At 52.6% G+C, this 19,142-nt stretch overlaps 1 protein-coding gene across 15 annotated transcripts in view; it reads right to left on the bottom strand.

Annotated features, from left to right (window-relative positions):
* MYO9B (myosin IXB) overlaps nucleotides 1–19,141 on the bottom strand; it is a 107,095-nt gene extending 87,954 nt beyond the window's left edge. For all 15 annotated transcript variants that reach the window (XM_061421667.1, XM_061421664.1, XM_061421660.1 and 12 more), the window contains exon 1: nucleotides 19,043–19,141. The gene's annotated coding sequence lies outside the window, so the exon portion shown is untranslated. The remainder of the gene's footprint in view (nucleotides 1–19,042) is intronic.
* Nucleotide 19,142: the final 1 nt, after the last annotated feature.

The raw sequence follows: 19,142 nt of genomic DNA on the forward strand, positions 1-19,142 counted from the left end.
GTTATCAACCATGAGCGTGAGAAACTACTCTCCCCGAGAGCCAGAGAAGGCTTTAGGGAAGTGGTGCCATCTGAGAGGGGTTCTACAGGATGAAGAGGCATTCGTTTAACAGGAAGGCAAAGGAGGGAAGAGAGTGTGGTAGGCCCAATGTCTATTTTTGTAAAAAAAAAAAAAAAGTTTCACTGGAATGAAGCTCTGCCCATTCATGCCCATACTATTTACATCTGCCTTTGTTATAACAACACAATTACGACAGAGACTGGTAACCTGAAGGCCTAGAAAGTTGAACATGTTTTCTTCCCAGTCCTTTGTAGCAACAGTAGGCTGAGGTCTGCATGACTCAGCCCTGTGGACACGAGGGGCCACAGAGGCTGTGATGATCTGGACTCTGGGAAACTGAGTCCTACCGCAGTGCTAGGAGGGCAGGCGACAGGCCAGGCTGAACAAAGCAGACATAATGAAGCAGCCACAAACAGGGAGGCAGGTAGAGGCAGCCCGCAGGAAGGCTGGAGTAGACGGGGACATTTCATTTCCTACACTTTCCCTCAAATTATTAAGGAACATTGGTATCTTTCCTTCCAGCTTAATATTCAACAGATGTTACACGTTTTAATAAAGCCTGAATTGCTCTTAATGGGATATGTTGGTACATATGAACATGTCTCCCTGTCATGAAATATGCTCTGAAACATGATTTCTGAGTTCCTGGACACACAACGTTGTGTAGAACTCTTGAGAATTTCTTTGGAATCAGTTAACTCATGCAGAATCAGCAGATAAATGGATGTGAACATTGCTAAGCGTCTTTCCTCAAAATGCCACAGTATCCGCAGAAAAATGATGAACGATAGAAACACTTTGGCAGTTTCCTTAAAAGTTAGTATATGCCTAGTGGCTGACCCACTCCTAGCGATGGAACCACTCCTGGGAGTTATTCCAGAAACACGAAGCAGATGTTCATACACAGACTGTACACAAATGGTCTCACTGACACCATTTCTAAAAGCCCCAGACTAGAAACACCGTCAGTGCACACAAACCGGTGACTGGACGAATAAACCAGCCACACAATGAACATGACTCACCTGTGAGAATGGACCGACCTCTGACCCTCACAACAGCAGAGAACACCACAGAACAATCCTGGAATCTGAGTGCTGAGTGAAAGAGCGAAGATGGAAAGGAATATATAGAGACCCCAAATTCCACTCCTAGGTATGAACCCCAAGGACTTAAAGACAGGTATCCACACAGATACTTGTACACATGCGTTCACAACAACCCTATTAGCCAAAAGGTGGAAAACACCCAAATTTCCATCAGCTGATGAAAGAGTGGAACGGTCCTTGCTACCATGTGGACGAACCCTGAAAACATCACGCTGTTACAGGACTCTACTAGGAAATGCCCAGAATGGGTAAACCCATAGGCACGGGCAAAACCACAGACTAGTGGTTGCCAGGGGCTGGGGAGTGAGGTGGGGGATGGGGAGAAACTGCTGATGGATGCAGGGTTTCCTTTTGGGGTGATGGAAGAGTTCTGGAGCTACACAGAGGTGATGGCTGCACAACATTATGAACATGCTAAATATCAATGAACTGCTCACTTTAATGTTACATGAATGCTGTATGTTAATTTACTGTGATGTGAATTTCACCTCAATAAAAATTTCAAAGCAGTATATATATATCACATGATTCCACATGCTCCCGACCCTTGAACAACACGGGTTTGAACTCCGTGGCTCCACTTACACGCATATTTTTTTCACTATATGTGTACTTGGCATGTTTAGTTGCTCAGTCGTGTCCGACTCTTTGTGAACCCACGGACTGTTGCCCGCCAGGCTCCTCTGTCCATGGGATTTCCCAGGCAAGAACACTGGAGTGGGCTACCATGCCCTCCTCCAGGGGATCTTCCTGACTCAGGGATAGAACCTGCGTCTCCTGCATTGGCAGGTGGATTCTTTACTACTGGGCCATTCTTTACTAGTGAAGCACACACACATTATAGACGTTAGTACCACATGACCTGTGGCTGGCTGAATCCCAGGGTGGAGTGCTGTGTGTAACTGTAAAGTGATACATGGATTTTGACTGTGTGTGTGTATGGAGGTCTGCATCCTTAAACCCCACATTGTTCAAGGGTCAACTGTACAGAAATTTCTAGAAAATGCAAACTAATCTACAGAGACAGAAAGCTGACTGTTGGCTGCTTGAGGGAGGGTGACAGGGTGGGAGGACAAAGGAGCTGGGGAGACTTTTCGGGCGATGGATGTGCTCTTTATCCTGCTGGTAGTTGTGGACTCCTGGGAGCTTGCATGTGTCACAACTCATCCAATTACACACTTCAAATTAGTGCCATTTATAGTGTATAGAAACCTGTATGCAGGTCGGGAAGCAACAGTTAGAACTGCACATGGAACAACAGGCTGGTTCCAAATAGGAAAAGGAGTACGTCAAGGCTGTATATTGTCAACCTGCTTATTTACCTTCTATATAGGATAAAGAGCTGTACAAAAAAGATCTTCACGACCCAGATAATCACAATGGTGTGATCACTAACCTAGAGCCAGACATCCTGGAATGTGAAGTCAAGTGGGCCTTAGAAAGCATCACTACGAACAAAGCTAGTGGAGGTGATGGAATTCCAGTTGAGCTATTCCAAATCCTGAAAGATGATGCTGTGAAAGTGCTGCACTCAATATGCCAGCAAATTTGGAAAACTCAGCAGTGGCCACAGGACTGGAAAAAGGTCCGTTTTCATTCCAATCCCAAAGAAAGGCCATGCCAAAGAATGCTCAAACTACCTCACAATTGCACTCATCTCACACGCTAGTAAAGTAATGCTCAAAATTCTCCAAGCCAGGCTTCAGCAATATGTGAACCGTGAACTTCCTGATGTGCAAGCTGGTTTTAGAAAAGGCAGAGGAACCAGAGATCAAATTGCCAACATCCGCTGGATCATGGAAAAAGCAAGAGAGTTCCAGAAAAACATCTATTTCTGCTTTATTGACTATGCCAAAGCCTTTGACTGTGTGGATCACAATAAACTGTGGAAAATTGTGAAAGAGATGGGAATACCAGACCACCTGATCTGCCTCTTGAGAAATTTGTATGCAGGTCAGGAAGCAACAGTTAGAACTGGACATGGAACAACAGACTGGTTCCAAATAGGAAAAGGAGTTCGTCAAGGCTGTATATTGTCACCCTGTTTATTTAACTTATATGCAGAGTACATTATGAGAAACGCTGGACTGGAAGAAACACAAGCTGGAATCAAGATTGCCGGGAGAAATCTCAATAACCTCAGATATGCAGACGACACCACCCTTATGGCAGAAAGTGAAGAGGAACTCAAAAGCCTCTTGATGAAAGTGAAAGAGGAGAATGAAAAAGTTGGCTTACAGCTCAACACTCAGAAAACGAAGATCATGGCATCCGGTCCCACCACTTCATGGGAAATAGATGGGGAAACAGCGTCAGACTTTATTTTTCTGGGCTTCAAATCACTGCAGATGGTGACTGCAGCCATGAAATGAAAAGACGTTTACTCCTTGGAAGGAAGGTTATGACCAACCTAGATAGCATATTCAAAAGCAGAGACATTACTTTGCCAACAAAGGCTCGTCTAGTCAAGGCTATGGTTTTTCCTGTGGTCATGTATGGATGTGAGAGTTGGACTGTGAAGAAAGCCGAACACCGAAGAATTGATGCTTTTGAACTGTGATGTTGGAGAAGACTCTTGAGAGTCCCTTGGACTGCAAGGAGATCCAACCAGTCCATTCTGAAGGAGATCATCCCTGGGATTTCTTTGGAAGGAATGATGCTGAAGCTGAAACTCCAGTACTTTGGCCACCTCATGCGAAGAGTTGACTCATTGGAAAAGACTCTGATGCTGGGAGGGATTGGGGGCAGGAGGAGAAGGGGACGACAGAAGATGAGATGGCTGGATGGCATCACTGATTCGATGGACGTTGAGTCTGAGTGAACTCCGGGAGTTGGTGATGGACAGGGAGGCCTGGCGTGCTGTGATTCATGGGGTCGCAAAGAGTCGGACACGAGTGAGTGACTGAACTGAACTGAACTGAACTGAGGGTATAACTGTATAGCCAATAAGGCTATTTAGGGACATCGTGGTGGTCTGGCAGCTAGGACTCTGAGCTCTCTACCCTGTCCCTGCCTCCAACCCCAATGCAGGGGGCCTGGGTTTGATCCCTGGTTGAGGAACTAGATCCCACATGGCACCTAAGACCTGGTCCAGCCAAATAATTAAATACAAAATAAATATTACAAAAAGCTGTTTATGTATGGCTGAGCCCTTCACTGTTCATGTGAAACTATGGTAACATTGTTTGTTAATCGGCCATAGGCCAATATAAAATAAAAAGTTAAAAAAAAAAAAGCGCTGTTTTTAAAAGTATGTGAAACTATGAAAGGAAGCAGTTCCCTAGGAATAAAACTTTTTGGAACTTCTTGCTTTCTTTCCAAAATGCCCAATTCTTGAGCCATGTCACCAAGCTCCTTGGATGCCACTGCAAGGAAAACGGCTTGGAATCTATGAGCTTGCCTATGCTCAGAGGTATCGCCCACTTGACCGTCCCCCAGAAACAATGAGAGCTGATCTCAGGACGTTCCTGGGGAGCACCACAAGGCCCGGGCATCTGTGCACCTCTGAGCAGGTGAGACAGGTAAGAGTGTACACTGTAGATCTGCACCTTAATCCCGGTCATGTGAATGCATGTGTGTGCTCGTGAACATACACCGAGCATGAATGTGAGCACACATGTGCGGACGCAGGCACACAGGCATCAACACGCACTCACATCCAACCACGCTCACACCCGTGCACGCACAAACACAGACAATGAGTACAAACAGAGTTTCATCTGAATATACCCACACTCATGTGAGTGTAGACGCATGACCCAGGGCTTCAGGCAGAGACCGCCCCGCTGTGACGCACACTTGTGGAAATGTGACCCACGTGCACCACAACTTCCAGGGCATCAATCCAGCTCGAGGATGGGCGAGGGTGGGGAGGGCTCCGGATGGCCTCAAGCCCAAGCAGCTTGGCTGCAAGTGACACAAAGGGCACGTGGGCACATCTGTTCTCTCCTCCCAGCAGACACCGTGCTGAGCCAGAAGCCACCAGGGCTGACCAGGGTCTGGATGATGCTTGGATAGGCTGAGGGCTGTGTGGCCCACATCTGCCAGGGCTGCCTGGTCATCAGACACCCTTGGAGCCCCACGGGGGACTTTTATTGCTCTGGGCCCCTTGCTGAAAGGCGCAGGAGACTCCACGCTCAGAGAATGGAGTTTGTGAGGACAGTCACAGGCCCGGCTGATACGCACCCCACCCCCAGGCCAGGAGGAAGTAGATAAGGCTTGCTCAAGGCGCCTGCTGACCGCTGGAGCTGCAGGGGAAGAGGCGGGCCAAAGAGAAGGGGTGGGGCAGGGCAGAGGCCAGCTGGGCCCCTTGCAGGAGCCCCCGCAGGGCCCGCCTGACCCAGCCCGAAGTAGCTGCCCCTCCAGGCCCCACCACATCTGCATCCTGGGAAAATTCCCCCTGCACCTGCCTGTGGGCCCTCCCAGCACCCAACCAGCCTCACCTGAGCCCACACTCTCCTCTCAGAGTGGCTCCTTTTTCACCTCCCCAGGGGGAGGGCCCTCCCACTGAAATAACTCATTTGTCTGAAAAACAAGAGACACTAGTAACTTCTCTAGCCCAGGGTCCAGTTCCGAGTTCCATCCTCACTTCCAGGCAGCCTGAAGCCAGCCCTTCCTGCTCCTTCCCCCGCCTCGGTTAGCCATCACCCCTCACCGCCCCAGCCTTGGTCTGCCATCACCCCCTGTTGTTTCTGCCCACCCCCGCTCCCCGACACCTCCATCTGCCATCCCCCTACACAGTTGAAACCACAGCTCCCCTTCCCAAAGATGCTACCAAGCTCCTGCCAGTCACGCCTTTCCTGGTCCTGCACACTTGCTTGGCAGCCCTGGGGGCCAGGTGGCACCTGAACCTACCCCTGGGGCCCACCCACTCTGCCGTACTCCCCCTTCAGTGGCTAAGCTGCTGCCCAGGGAAGCCCACCCCACCTCTTGCCCCAAACACCCAAGGGTGTTTGCTCCCTGCTCCTCCCACTGACCACATCCTGTCTGCTGTCCCCAGAACAGCTTCTCTTTTCACCAGGACAACGGGAGGACCCCTGAGGGACCCCTGCCTCCATCCCTCGGGGCCGCTGCAACGGAGCCCCTGGCAATATTGGTCTAGGTGTGAGTGTCCCAGTGCAGAGCCCCCTGGGGCCTCCCTCCGGCCAGCCCTCCGCTCCTGGCCGTCAACCCCCATGCAGCAGAGCCCCTCTTCGGTAGGTCGGCGGCCACCAGGAAGCAATTCCTGGACATGCTTTGGCTACTTCTCACTCAGCCAGGCCCAGGCTCACAGGGCAGACCTTGCAGGGCCCCATCAGTCATGGAAAAGCTGCCCAAAGCCCCCAGCCCACAGTGGGAAGTCTGGTTCCCGCAGCCCGGGCTACAAGCCCAAGAATCACTGACCAGGCCACTGCCAGGGGCTGGCACCCTGCCCTCCCCTCCCTCTCAAACAGAGGCAGGCACCACCTCGCTGCCTCCTTCCAGTGCCATCCGTGTCCCCTTCCTCATTCTCAGGTTGGGATGTCCCTGGGACCCCTCCAGCAGACTCTCAGAAGCTCTGCTCCCAATGCAGCGTACCCTCGTAGATCCAGAACCCCCCCATTCTCTAGGTGGTACCATTTTAACCTGGACACTTGGCTGATCTGATCCCCTCTAGAGCCTCACTTTGAAGGCCCCTGACTCCCTCTTCCCAAGTGACTTCTGGAGAGGCCCCCCCAACCCTCCCCGCTACGGAGTAGCCTCACTGGCATTGAGGATTAATATTTTTCTCAACCTGTGGCTATCCGTGGGCACAGAAGAGTGTTTTGTCACATTTAATCCTCTGACTGTCAGGCTGGGTTTTTGGAGAATTAAGTGTATTCAGTAATGATTTGTTTATGGAAGCTGTTTAATGTCAGTCGCCCATTTTTCCCCCACTGAACCCTGCCTACCCAGCTTTGTTTTGGAGCAGCTCTTTGTATAGGAAGAGTATGATGTCTTCACGATGTCTGATGAACTTAATTCATACCAACTTACTTTAAAAAAAAAACATTTATTTTTAGCTGTGCTGGGTCTTCATTGCTGTGCGGGCTCTTTGCTCTCCAGTTGTGGTGCGCGGGCTTCTCACTGTGGTGGTCTCTCTGGTTGTGGAGCAGGGCTCCAGGGCAAGTGGGCTCAGCAGTTGTGGCTTCTGGGCTCTAGACTGCAGGCTCAACAGTTGTGGTGCACGGCTTAGCTGCCCCACGGCATGTGGCATCTTCCTGGACCAGGGATCGAACCCGTGTCTCCTGCACTGGCAGGCGGATTCTTTACCACTGACCCACCAGGAAAGCCCATACCAATTTACTTCTGTGTGTGCTGTTTCTTGATCCAGATACTACATTTTATGAGCAGACGCATCTGTGGGTCGTTTCTCCCATGATGTCGGCACCTACTCTTCTCCCAGATTGGATGAACATGGAACCACACTCTGTCTTCCTCTCCCTGCCTGGACTTACTCGCCCCATTTAAGCCTTTATTCATTTGGAAGTTATACTGGAGGGTGTAACAGTTTCCTAGGGCTACTCTAACAAAGGACTGTAAACCAGGTGGCTTAAAACAATACGTACTGTCTTGCCTTTCTGGATGAGCCCAAAAATCAAGGCGTGGGCAGCGCTGGTTCCTCCAGGAGATCCTGAGCGAGAAACCTTCCTGTGTCTCATCTTGGCTTCTGGCGATGCTTGCCTCTCCTTGGCTGCTAGCTGCACCACTCTGATGTCTTTGGAGGCCTTCTCTGTCTCTGTGTCCTCCCCTCTTCTTATGAAAACATCAGATACTGGATTCAGGATACAGACTCCGTGAGATCTTTAATTACATCCGCCAAGACCTTATTATTATTATTTTTTAACATTTGTCTATTCACTTTTGGCTGCACTGGGCCTCAGCTGTGGCATGCAGGATCTTTACTGCGGCACACGAGATTTTTCTCTGGTGTGTGGGCTTCTCCCTAGGTGTGGCTTGAGCTCCAGAGCACGGAGTGGCTCAGTAGTTGAGGCACTTGGGCTCAGCTGCCCCGCAGCATGTGGGATTTCAGTTCCCCAACTAGGGATCGAACCTGCGTTCCCTGCAATGGAAGGCGGATTCTTAACCAATGGGCCACCAGGGGAGTCCTAAGACCTGATTTCTAATCAAAGTCACATTCTAAGGTTCTGGGTGGGACATGAATTTAGGGGGAAACCAATCAACCCAGCACGGTGTGGGAGGTGAAGGGAGGATCCAGATGAGCTTCAAAGAATGAAATAAGTGTTTTCCTGCTTTTTCTTAAAGAATCTGTCTCTCCCCTGATCAGGGAGCTTCTTGTTAAAGAAGATAAGTGAAGTTACGTTACACACGCGTGGGTCTGCCCCTGGGCTGCTGGTACCTGCGTGGCGTGGTGCTGTGATGACCACAGCTTCGGGGGATGTCCTTGAGCAGTGGACATCAGCTCACGGAGGCGCTCAGCTGACTTCTCTGGCTTTTACACATGCCTTCCGCACAGAGTCCAAACACAGCCTGAGACCTGGAAGCCAGTCACACTGTAGCTTAAGGTCTTGTCCCAAGTGCCTGTGAAACCTGCACCCCAGGAAGCCCCAGACTGTGTCTGGAATGAAAGGAAGCAGGTCTGGGGCTGAGGAACTGGGGGCCCTGGGTCCCCAGGAGGGATGGCTCAGCAAAGCAGCAACTGTACACTATGGCCGTGTGTCGGGCACGGCAGGTCCCGAAAACCTATGTCTGTCTTTGATTCAAACCACTGCTCCCAGTGTCCCCAAGTTAAAAACCTATTCTGCCTTCTGACCAGTGCTCATGGAAGCACATGCAGTGTGAACAGGAAGGAAAACCCATCCCTGAACTGAGAGGATCTATCTACCTGGAACTTGGAGGACAATTATGTGCTCATCACTAAATCGAAGTCAAACTGCAGACTCTAACATTCCTGGATGAAAGAGCCAAAGGTGGACTTGAAATGCCCACTGAAGGACGAGTGGAGGGACTCCCCTGGTGGTCCAGTGGTTAAGAAACCTCCTACTATGCAGGGGACAAGGGGTTGACCCCTGGTTCGGGAAGATCCCACACGCAGTGCAGCAACTAAGGCCGTGCGCCGCAATTACTGAGCCTGCACTCTAGCGCCTGCAAGCCACAATTACTGAGCCCGTGTGCCACAATTACTGAAGCTCACGTGCCTACAGCCCAAGCCCTGCAACCAGAGAAGCCACCGTAAGGAGAAGCCCTTGTGCTGCAACAAAGAGTAGCTCTTGCTTGCTGCAACTAGAGAAAGCCGTGGGCAGCAATGAAGATCCGGTAAAGCCGAAAATATAAAAAAAAAGGACGAGTGGATAAACAAATCGTAGTCCATCCACCCAGTGGACTATTATGCTGCCATAAAAAGGAACGGCACTCTTAGGCAAACTACAAGGCGGACGAACCTCCAGAGCATCATGCCGAGTGAAAGAAGCCAGACACCAAGGATAATCCCATTGACAATGAAATGTCAGAACAGGCAGATCCACAGAGACAGAGGGCAGACGAGTGGCTGCTGGAGGCTGGGGAAGAAGGGATCAGGACTGACCGCTGATGGGCGCCAGGTTTACTTTAGGGGTGACAGAAAGGTTCTGGAACTCGACAGAGGTGGTGGCTGCAGAACACTGGGGAGTCACTCCCTCTTAACTTTCAGCCAGTCTTCTGCACAATAACAAGAATTCCCGCCAAAACACCTGAATGGTGAAAAATGAAAAGGCTTTGGCAAACACCACACCAGTGTCCCTTCTGGGCTCTAAGGAGAGGTGAGCCTCAGTTCAGGGCCTTTCTCAGAGAAAGGAGGTGCAGGGAGGAGGCGGAGGCGCCCCACAGTCCAGCGCTGGGGGCAAGGGACAAATGTGAAAGAGCCGCTCTCTCTAGTCCGGCCAAGGCCTCATGCGTGAAAAAGCCCACATTCTGCCGATCGGCTTGGCGAAAGATTCGGAACTGACTGGAAAATGAGGCGGATGGGGCCCTCTAGAAAGTGTAGCATAGCTGCTTCGTTTATATAAGGCCATAATTTGAAGCCACATGTTTACTGGATGAAATCATCCTCAAGCTAAAAGGAGGAGGCCAGGGTTACGGCACCATCAGTTGGGATGCTGTTTTGGAGGCAGTGAGTTTCCACTTTTCCAGGCGTGTTTCCTTGAGCCTGCTGGGATTTTTTTTTTTTTTAAGGAAATGATGACATGAAGTTATTGGTAAGATGGACCTGCCGAGAAACAGCTACAAAAGAAGCATGTTTCTCAGTCTTGGCGGCTCAGAGTTGTAAGACAGCTTAGGGCTTAAGTAAGAGGTGGGGGAATGTGGCCACAGGCCATGGAGCCCCCAGAAGCTGGAAGGGGCAAGGAAGGGTCCTCCACCCACCCCCAGAGTCTCTGAAGACAGTCATGGACCTGCTGATGCTCCAGTTTTGGACTTCTGGCCTCCAGAACTTCAAGGGAATCAATTTCTATCATTTAAGCCATGCAAGCTTGTGGTGCCAATTTACAGAAGCCCCAGGACATGGGTCCAAGGTGTTGTGTGCACAAGGTGCTGAGTTCCCCGAGAGAGGCCGTGATCAGGAAGTGCCACCACCTCTCTTCCGCTTCTTTTAAAAACCCCCGGAGAAGCGCCTCCCAAACACCCTCTCGTGACTGTCCCTTTCTCTCTTAACTCATCCCTTGGCCTTCTAGTCTGGCCCAACCAGTCTGAGTCTTAGAAAAAGCTCTTTCTCCCAGGCCCATGCTGGGGCAACCTGGTCCATTCATCTCTTCCCGAGGCTGATCCTTCTTGGAGCCTGCTGCTACATCCCCAAAGAGGATGTCTTCTTTCAAAATCCGTGCAGTCAACAAATGTTTCTCTGCTGCCCACCCCGCCGGGCTGGGCCAGGCAGCTGGTAAAATAGGGAATGAGAATGTGGCGATGAGGTCTGACCTTCAGGCAACCTGACAGATCAACCCACTAGCAAAGAGGCATTTCCAACAGTAACGGTGCTTTTGGAAAGAAAAAGCACAGTGTATTCAAGCAGCAGCTCTCAACTGTGGGGTGGGTGAGGGAGTGATCCTGCCCCACCCCACGGGACACTTGGCAAAGGCTGGAGACATTTTTGGTTGTCACCCCTGGGGGGAGGGGAGAGACTTCTGGCATCTGGTGGGTGGAGACCTGGGACTCTGCTCAACACCCTGCAGCGTGCGGGATGTCCCCCACAGCAGAGAGTGGTCTGGTCTTGGATGGCAGTGGTGCTGCCACAGGGGTGGAAACTGACCAGAGCAGGGTGGTCACTTTGGACCAGCTGGGGGGTGGCGCAGGGGAGTGCCCAGTGGAGAGAGCTGCCTAGGCCTGCGCAGTGCGAGGGGATGGATGGGCTGAGCGTAGCGATGGCAGCCTAGGCGAGGGCGGTGATCTCCAAGGGCAGGGGCAGCCAGGGCTGGCCTCGGAACAAGGGGACCAGTGTGGCTGGTAGGGCCGAGGCTGGAGGGGGAGGGGCCGGGGTCAGGAAGGTCAGATCCCACAGGGCCTTGTGAATGTGGGAAGGAGTCTAGATTTTCCTGCAAGGCTGACAGGGAGCCCTGGGGGGGTTGGAGGCAGAGAGGACCAAGACACAGTGACATCAGGAAAGGATCAGCCAGGCCTAGTGTGGCAGGCAGAGCAGGGGGAGGGAGGAGGGGTACTGGGCAGCCCCTGCAGGTGTGACAGGTCAGGGGGACTGACGGGGGCTTGGGTCTGGTCCCTGGGTCAGGTGGGGTCTGATTACAAGGGGACAGCAGACCTACAAGCCCCTGTAGGGGCTGGGATCTGGGTCCTTCCCTACAGACCAGTGAAAACTCAGAAAGTCTTCTGGGAAGCAGGTCTGGGCAGGCAGAGGGGGGCCCTTTGCGACCCCCACTCTCTGATCACACAGTCCACCTGTCACTGTGCCCATGTGGAAAGCCACCTTGAGAGCCTAATATGGGCAGAGCTGTGGTGACAACACACAAAGGCCCTGCCTGAGACCAGGCGAGCAGCCCCCAGAGGACAAGGGAACTCCGCTTGGCCCCTGGTGGCTCAGATGGTAAAGAATCCACCTGCAGGGCAGGAAACCCAGGTTCGATCCCTAGGTCGGGGAGTTCTCCTGGAGGAGGGCATGGCAACCCACTCCAGTATTCTTGCCTGGAGAATCCCATAGACAGAGGAGCCTGGTGGGCTACGGTCCATGGGGTCGCAAAGAGTTGGACAAGACTGGGCAACTAACACTTTTTTTTTTCACTTTCACAGAGCCTCAGGTAGGGCTTTGGGGGTTGCAGTGCTAGCTCCATCATGGTGGGGGTGGGGCGTGGGAGGGCGTGATCTTCTCCTAGGGGACACCTGACATATATGGAGACATTTTTGGTTGTCACAACTTGTTGGGGGGGTGCAACTCACAACTGGTGGGTGGAGGCTGGGGTCACTACTGAACACCCTGATGGGCAAGAAGGCCCCACCACAGACTATGACCCAGCCCCAGTCAGCACCAATGCCAAGGCTGAGAAAAGATGGTTTGAATAAATAAAAAAACAAAAGTTTGCACACTTTAGGGTCTCTCCAGGGCCTCAAAGGCATGTAAGATGCTCGCATGATTCCAACTCCGTGTTCACCTGACCACACAATATACAGAAGGAGGGAGCAGGAGAAGGCGTGAGAGGGAGCCGGCCCGGTGGGGTAACTGCCCGAGCTGCTGGGGTCACCTCTCCCTGTCAAGTCACCGTTTCCACTTTCAGACACGTGTTCCTTAGCCTCTCCATCTTCATCCTCTCCTCTTCCTGCTAATCCAGGGGGCAGACTCCCTGAGGTCTACGGCGCAGGCTGCTATGCTCTTAACATTGTGTGCCGCCTGTTTCTTTGTGTGCATCATGTGGCATGCCGGATAGTGGCTCCCCAACCAGGGACTGAACCCGCACCCCTTGCATTGGAAGTGGGGGGTCGTCACCACTGGTCGACCAGGGAAGTCCTGTGTGTCACTGTTCTGATAAACAGCATTTCTACATGACAGCCAGGGACTCTGGCCATCTTCCCAAGCAGTGGCCTTGGAGCCTGGCACACTCGCCAGGAAATGAAAGCCCCTGGGTGCACCCATGGGACCTGAGATGCAAAAATCTCCAAATCTTCTCTGCTCGGCTCCCCAGGTTCCATCTACCCTTGAATGGGATGGAGACGCTCTGAGAGATGAGTGGGAAGATCCTGGCAGAGCCCTCCTGGTCGTGATGCCGTTTGCACCCCATTCTCGAGAAGGCAGCAGTAGCATGGCCTTGGAGGGAGATGACCACGTCAGGGCTCCAGCTCTTTCTCTTAATCAGCCACTTCAGGCCAGGCCCAGGTTCCAAATCCACCCAGTGCCAGGCACTTCACAGCCCTCACCAGGCTGGGAATCTGACTTTAGTGGGCATGACTGCTGACCAGACACCTGTGCTTGGGCAGAGAGACCAGGGCTACTCCTGTTGCTCAGCACACCTGAGATCGCCAAATCTGTCCCAGGCTTGTGGACATTTCTTGTGGAATGATTTTCAAGTCTTCCAGAAACTTCTTTTGTCTCATCACCTGTGGAAGCAGCTGGTCCCAAAGTCACTTTGTTCCATGAACGGAGTTGATTTTGGACTCCCCCTCTAGAGTCTGGCAAAACTGAGGACAGGGACCCCCATATACCTCAATTATAAACTTTGGCTAGCCCCTGGGTGGGCACACACTGTCTCCCAGGTCTGGCTCTAAACACATCCCTAATAAAGCCCCACAAGATCCGCTCCCCATGAGTCATGTTCTTGCCTCTCTATAGTCACTTCAAGTATAAGGACATGTGCAAGATCTGGAAAATTCCCTAAGAGGGCACTTCCAAAGGTGACGTGGCCAACCTGCCCATCTCCCCTACAATGTTTGTTTCAGTGAATGAGACAAAACTGAATCAACTTTTCTCTATCTGGATGATTATCAAAAATTCCCTTATTAAATGAAATTTCCCTTACTAAATTCATTTCATAAAAAATGAAACCTGTCTTCTACCCAGTGTCCTGAACCGTGTCCCCCGCCAACCCTCTGCTGGCCCCCATAGGGTTTCCCTGGTGGCTCAGAGATAAAGAATCTACCTGTAATGCAGGAGACTCGGGTTCGAATCCTGGGTTGGGAAGATCCATGGAAGAGGAAATGGCAACCCACTCCAGTATTCCTGCCAGGAAAATCCCATGGACAGAGGAGCCTGGAAGGCTGCACTCCATATGGTCACAGAGTCAGACACCACTGAGCATGCACCTGCCCCCCACAATTCATTATATTGAAGTCCTACTGTTCCAAGGACCTCAGAATGCGACTGTACTTGGACACAGGACTTTTAAAGAGGTGATTCAGCTAAAATGAGGTCACTAGGATGGGCACTGATCCAAAGGGGCAACTGGACATGGACTCGCACAGAAGGAAGATGCGGTGAAGACTCAGAGAGAAGACGGCGAGCGACAAGCCGAGGAGAGAGGCCTGCGTGCATCCTTCGCTCGTGGCCCCTGGAAGGAACCAAGCTTCACACCTTGATCTGGATTTCTGGCCCCTAGATCCACAAGACAATATGCTTCTGTTGCTTGCGCGACCCAGCTTGTAGCACTTTGCTACGGTGGCCCCAGGAAACCCGCACAGGCGGCGACAACAGTCATGAAATGCTCGGAGCTGGTTCCCTCTTACGCACACAACCTCAAGGAACAGGGCAGAGCTGGGATGTAAACCAATGAGTCAGCCCAGGACAGCTTATTCACTGCTCCGACTAAGCCACAGGCTGAACGCTTGAATCACTGCTTTATTTATCATCGGGACTCAGGCTCAGAGTCCCGACGAGGAAATGAGTAGAACCCAAACTCATCCATTGGCTGCGTTTTTGAGACGTGCCTAATCTCTGGGGCCCTTCTGGGGCCAAAATGAAACAGGCGACGAGGTGACGTGGGGGTCTCTGAGCTGCAGCCGGCAGCGGGCTGGCTTGCTGGGGGCCCCGGCCGCGCTCAGACAGAGCCCTTTGTTCTGTTTCTCCGTCTCTGGGACGAGGGCAGAGAGAAGGGCCTGTCTTGCTCGGCGGGGAGGCCGAGCAGGGGCTGCCTGGCACAGTTGATTGGGGATGCTGGCTACACAAAGGGCCGGTGGATGGGGGCTGGGGCAAGGCGGCCTTCAGAAGGGGTTGGATGGCCCCAGAGTGTGCCCTTTCTGCCCCCGGAGTTAAAGCAGCAGTGTCAAGGTCGGGGAACAAGCAGAGGAGGATGCACAGAGAGCAAAAGTTAGCCTGTGCTTGAGAACGGACCCGTGTCTGGAGCCAGGAGGGCAAATGAGAGAAGATAACGCAGCTTCGAGAGCCACAGTCATCTGGGGCTGCCTCCAAAGTAGCTCTTTGAGAAGAGAATCGAATACCTCTAATCTCGGAAGAAAAGCAACCATTTGTTCTGAGACAAGGACGGTGCCTGCAGAAATCCAGGTCAGTGGGAAGACAAAGAAGAGAAAGACAATGGCATTTGCTGTGGCAGCGAATGGCGAGTGCTCCAGCTTACCTCCTCTTCCTCCTCCGTGCAACATTCTCAGGGCACGTTCCCTAACTCCCCCTTGGTCCATTCCCAGTGGTGTCTCCTTTTTATTGGGACGCCAGATTAAGAACTGAGTGGACGGCAGAATTCAGTTGCTGGCCTCTTTTCCCCACGCCTGCTCTTGGCAGCAATTTGCTGGGAGCCCAACAAACACCAAAGAGTCACTGAGGTGATGGTAGGCCTGGTGGCAGGAACCAGCTTTTACTGGAGAGTTCCCGTCCCTGGGGGCACACACAAACCATGTCTGGAGACACTTTGGCTGTCACAACTTGAGGTGGGCACATGCTACTAGCATCTTGCGTGTGAAGGCGAGGGCTGCTGCTCTACATCCTGTGATGCACAGGGTGGCCCCCACAGCAAAGAAGGACCTGGCCCCAGATGTCAATGGGGCTGCAGTCGGGACACCATTCCAATAATTGGGTCTTTAGCCAACTGAGCTTTCTAATGATCCTTCACGCTTCTGGAAAGCACAGGGAGCCCTCTCTGAAGTCATCACCTTCCTGAGCCTTAGTTTCTATATCTAGTAAAGGGGAACCACAGTCTCCCTGCTGATGCCTGGCAGAGTAAGAGAGTTGGGTATGAAAGTGTCTATCACAGAAGATGTTCAATGAAGAGCCACACAGGGACGTACTTATGTGGTTCCCTCTTCCGGCATGGTTCAACACCTCCGTATCCTTCAAGCCTTGGCTTGCAGCCAGCCATCTCTTCTGAGGAAACCTGCTGGAATCCCCTATGCCCTGAAGCTTGAGCTGGTCATTCCTGATTCTGTCCCCACAACTTCTTGTGTCATCTCTGCTACTGAACTGACCAGTTACTGTGAACTCCATCATGCCTGTGGGGGGGGGGGGTGGACCACTAGAATGTCCCTCCATCGGGGCATGAGGGCTCATCCCTGGCACTCAGTCCACTGTGTCTGACACAGGCAGCCCTTGCTTTACTGAACTCTGGACCCACTCAAGACACACAACTTCAGGAAGACAAGGAATGGGAAGCAGTACGTTAACAAGCCCCCCTCCCCCAGGGATAGAGAACAGATCCTACAGTGAAATAGAAAAGGGTGATTTCCAAGTCCCCTCCTGCTTCTCTGAGTCACAGGCCTGGACTCAACAGAGGGTCTCACCCAGGGATTTTCAGCCAGAAGGATGCAGCTGAAACCCTGGGAACGGGTACGACGTGTGAAAACACGTTTGGCACTGCAATTTTCTACATGGAAGATAAGGGAGTGGTACAATAATCATTTTGAGATATATACTGTAGGATGGAAAAACGGGATTACTGCAGTGGGGCTGCATAAAATTAGAGGAGGCTGCGCGCTAGAGAAGCCAAGGTTTGGGTTTCAAAGTTGAGAAACACTGACTAGGCCAACCTGTTCGTTTTGCAGGTGGAGAAAGACAAGAAGATTTGATTGGCGGTTAGAACCCCCAACACAGGACCCTCCATGAGAGTGTGCCTGGCCACACTCCTGGTACAGGAAGGAGACAATAGCAGGGCTTCGGAACCAGAAGATTCTGGTCCAGTTCATGAAGGGAGAGGGCGAGGGCAGGGGGGATGGGGCGGTGGGGTGGCGGGGGAGTCCTGGCCAGGGCAAGTCCAAACGCAAAATCTGCAGGAGGCATGACTGTGGGCTCTAATCATGTGTTCTGGGGAAACAAGGCTGAGAGTCTCGCTTACAAAAGTTCCCTGAAGGCCAGAACATTTTGGAAGTGTTCGGGTGGTTATCTTTCCGTGGCCTTCTTCACATTCAAGCTATCCAGACTCCTGTCCTGAACATGCTATAAATCCAGGCTCTCTAGCCCTTCTAGCAGATTCCAGACAAGGATCCCCAGGGTTGGGAAAGAAAAGAAATGAATGCTGATCAAAACCATTTACTGCAGGGACTTCCCCTGGTGGTCTAGTGTTTGGGACTCCGAGCTTCTGATGCAGGGGACCTAGATTCAATCTCTGGTTGGGGAACTAAGATGCCACATGCTGTGTGATGCAGTCAAATTAAATAAAAAAAAAATTAAAAAAAAAAAAAGCAAACTGTTAGCGCAAGGCCCTTGCCAGAGCCAGGCCCATCAGACAACTTTTGCAGCTGGCCATGTCACCTTCCATGCTCCCGGATGCCTTGAGGGTCTGGGGACTCTAAGACTAGGACATACCTCAGGAAGATAGGATCTGGTACGCTTCAACTGTAAGGCACAATGTCCCCCAGCAGCTCCCACCTCAGACAGAGGTGTGGGAGAGGCTTTTCCTTTAAGATTGCTGGTCTACAGAGCGCCCACCAGAGGCTGTGCCTGTCCTGGGTTGAGCTCTGGGCCGCTGGAGAACAAATTTCCTGTATGTCATTTTACCCATTTAAGTCCAAGGATGCAACTGGGAGGAGGTGGTGACAGCCTAGCACATGTGGGTGTGTGCACACCCACCCCTGTCGCCTCTGAAACCCAGTTCCGGCCCCAAAGCCGGGGCCCAAGAGCTCCTTCCTTGCTCCCTAGAATCCCCAGGCTCCAGCCAGTCCAGTCTTAGAAGGAGCGTGCTGGGTTTTCAAGTTCTGAATATCGCTCAGAAGGCGCTGGGACTAGCCTGGCTCACCCAGCAGTTGAGGGGTGATATCAGTAACAGGCTGAATCAAGAGGGGAAGATGCGTCCCCTCCTCAAATCTCCATGGGGTGTACGCCAACATCTGAACGGGGCCACTCTAGTCCTGTCCTTCCCTCCTCCCCTACCTCTCCCTGGACCAGACCTCAGTTTTCGCCATGGCTTCTACCCCTTTTCTGCCTCCTCTCCCATCCCCCATTTCCCCTCGTACCGGCGGCCACGGCACCAGTGGGTCCAGAGCCCCTCGCATTTACTGAGCACCCAGTGAGTCGCAGGCGCTGCCCTCCCGTAGGCACCATCCGTCTACCTCTTCACCGTAAGCAGACGCCCCCAGGCCGACCTACACCTCTTCCTCCCAACGCACCCCGGCTGTTCCCCGACCGGCCTCGCTCCTCTCAACCCCCAGCCTGGGCCTCTCAACCCCGCCTCCTTGCCGTTCTCTCTCCCAGCCCCGTTTCCTGCGACCCCCCAACTACCACTTAAGCCACGTCCTCTTCAGAGAAGCTGCTCAAAGCCACAAGATCTGCCCTCACACCCGCCCAAAAACTCCCTCACCAGGCCCGTCACATCAACTTTCTCCTTTATCGTCCGGTTCCCACTCCGTCTCCTGCAAACTCTCCAAGACCCTCAAGCTCATTCCCGCCCCCTCGACCCCTGCCTTCGCGAGACCCCTCCCCACTAACCCTTAGTCCCATCTTTCTCTGCAAGGCAGCCCGCCGGTGCGAGCTTCGAGATAGAACATTCAACCCGCGGCCGCCAGGCACTCACCTGGGCCTCGGCCGCCGCGCGCCGCCGGTCCCCGGCCAGGTCCCCGCCCGGCCGCCAGCCCGCTGCTAGTCTGGCCGCTCCGCCCCGCCGCGCCCGCCGC

Source organism: Bos javanicus, chromosome 7 (genome assembly GCF_032452875.1).
Source record: "Bos javanicus breed banteng chromosome 7, ARS-OSU_banteng_1.0, whole genome shotgun sequence".
NCBI classification, from domain to species: Eukaryota; Metazoa; Chordata; class Mammalia; order Artiodactyla; family Bovidae; genus Bos; species Bos javanicus.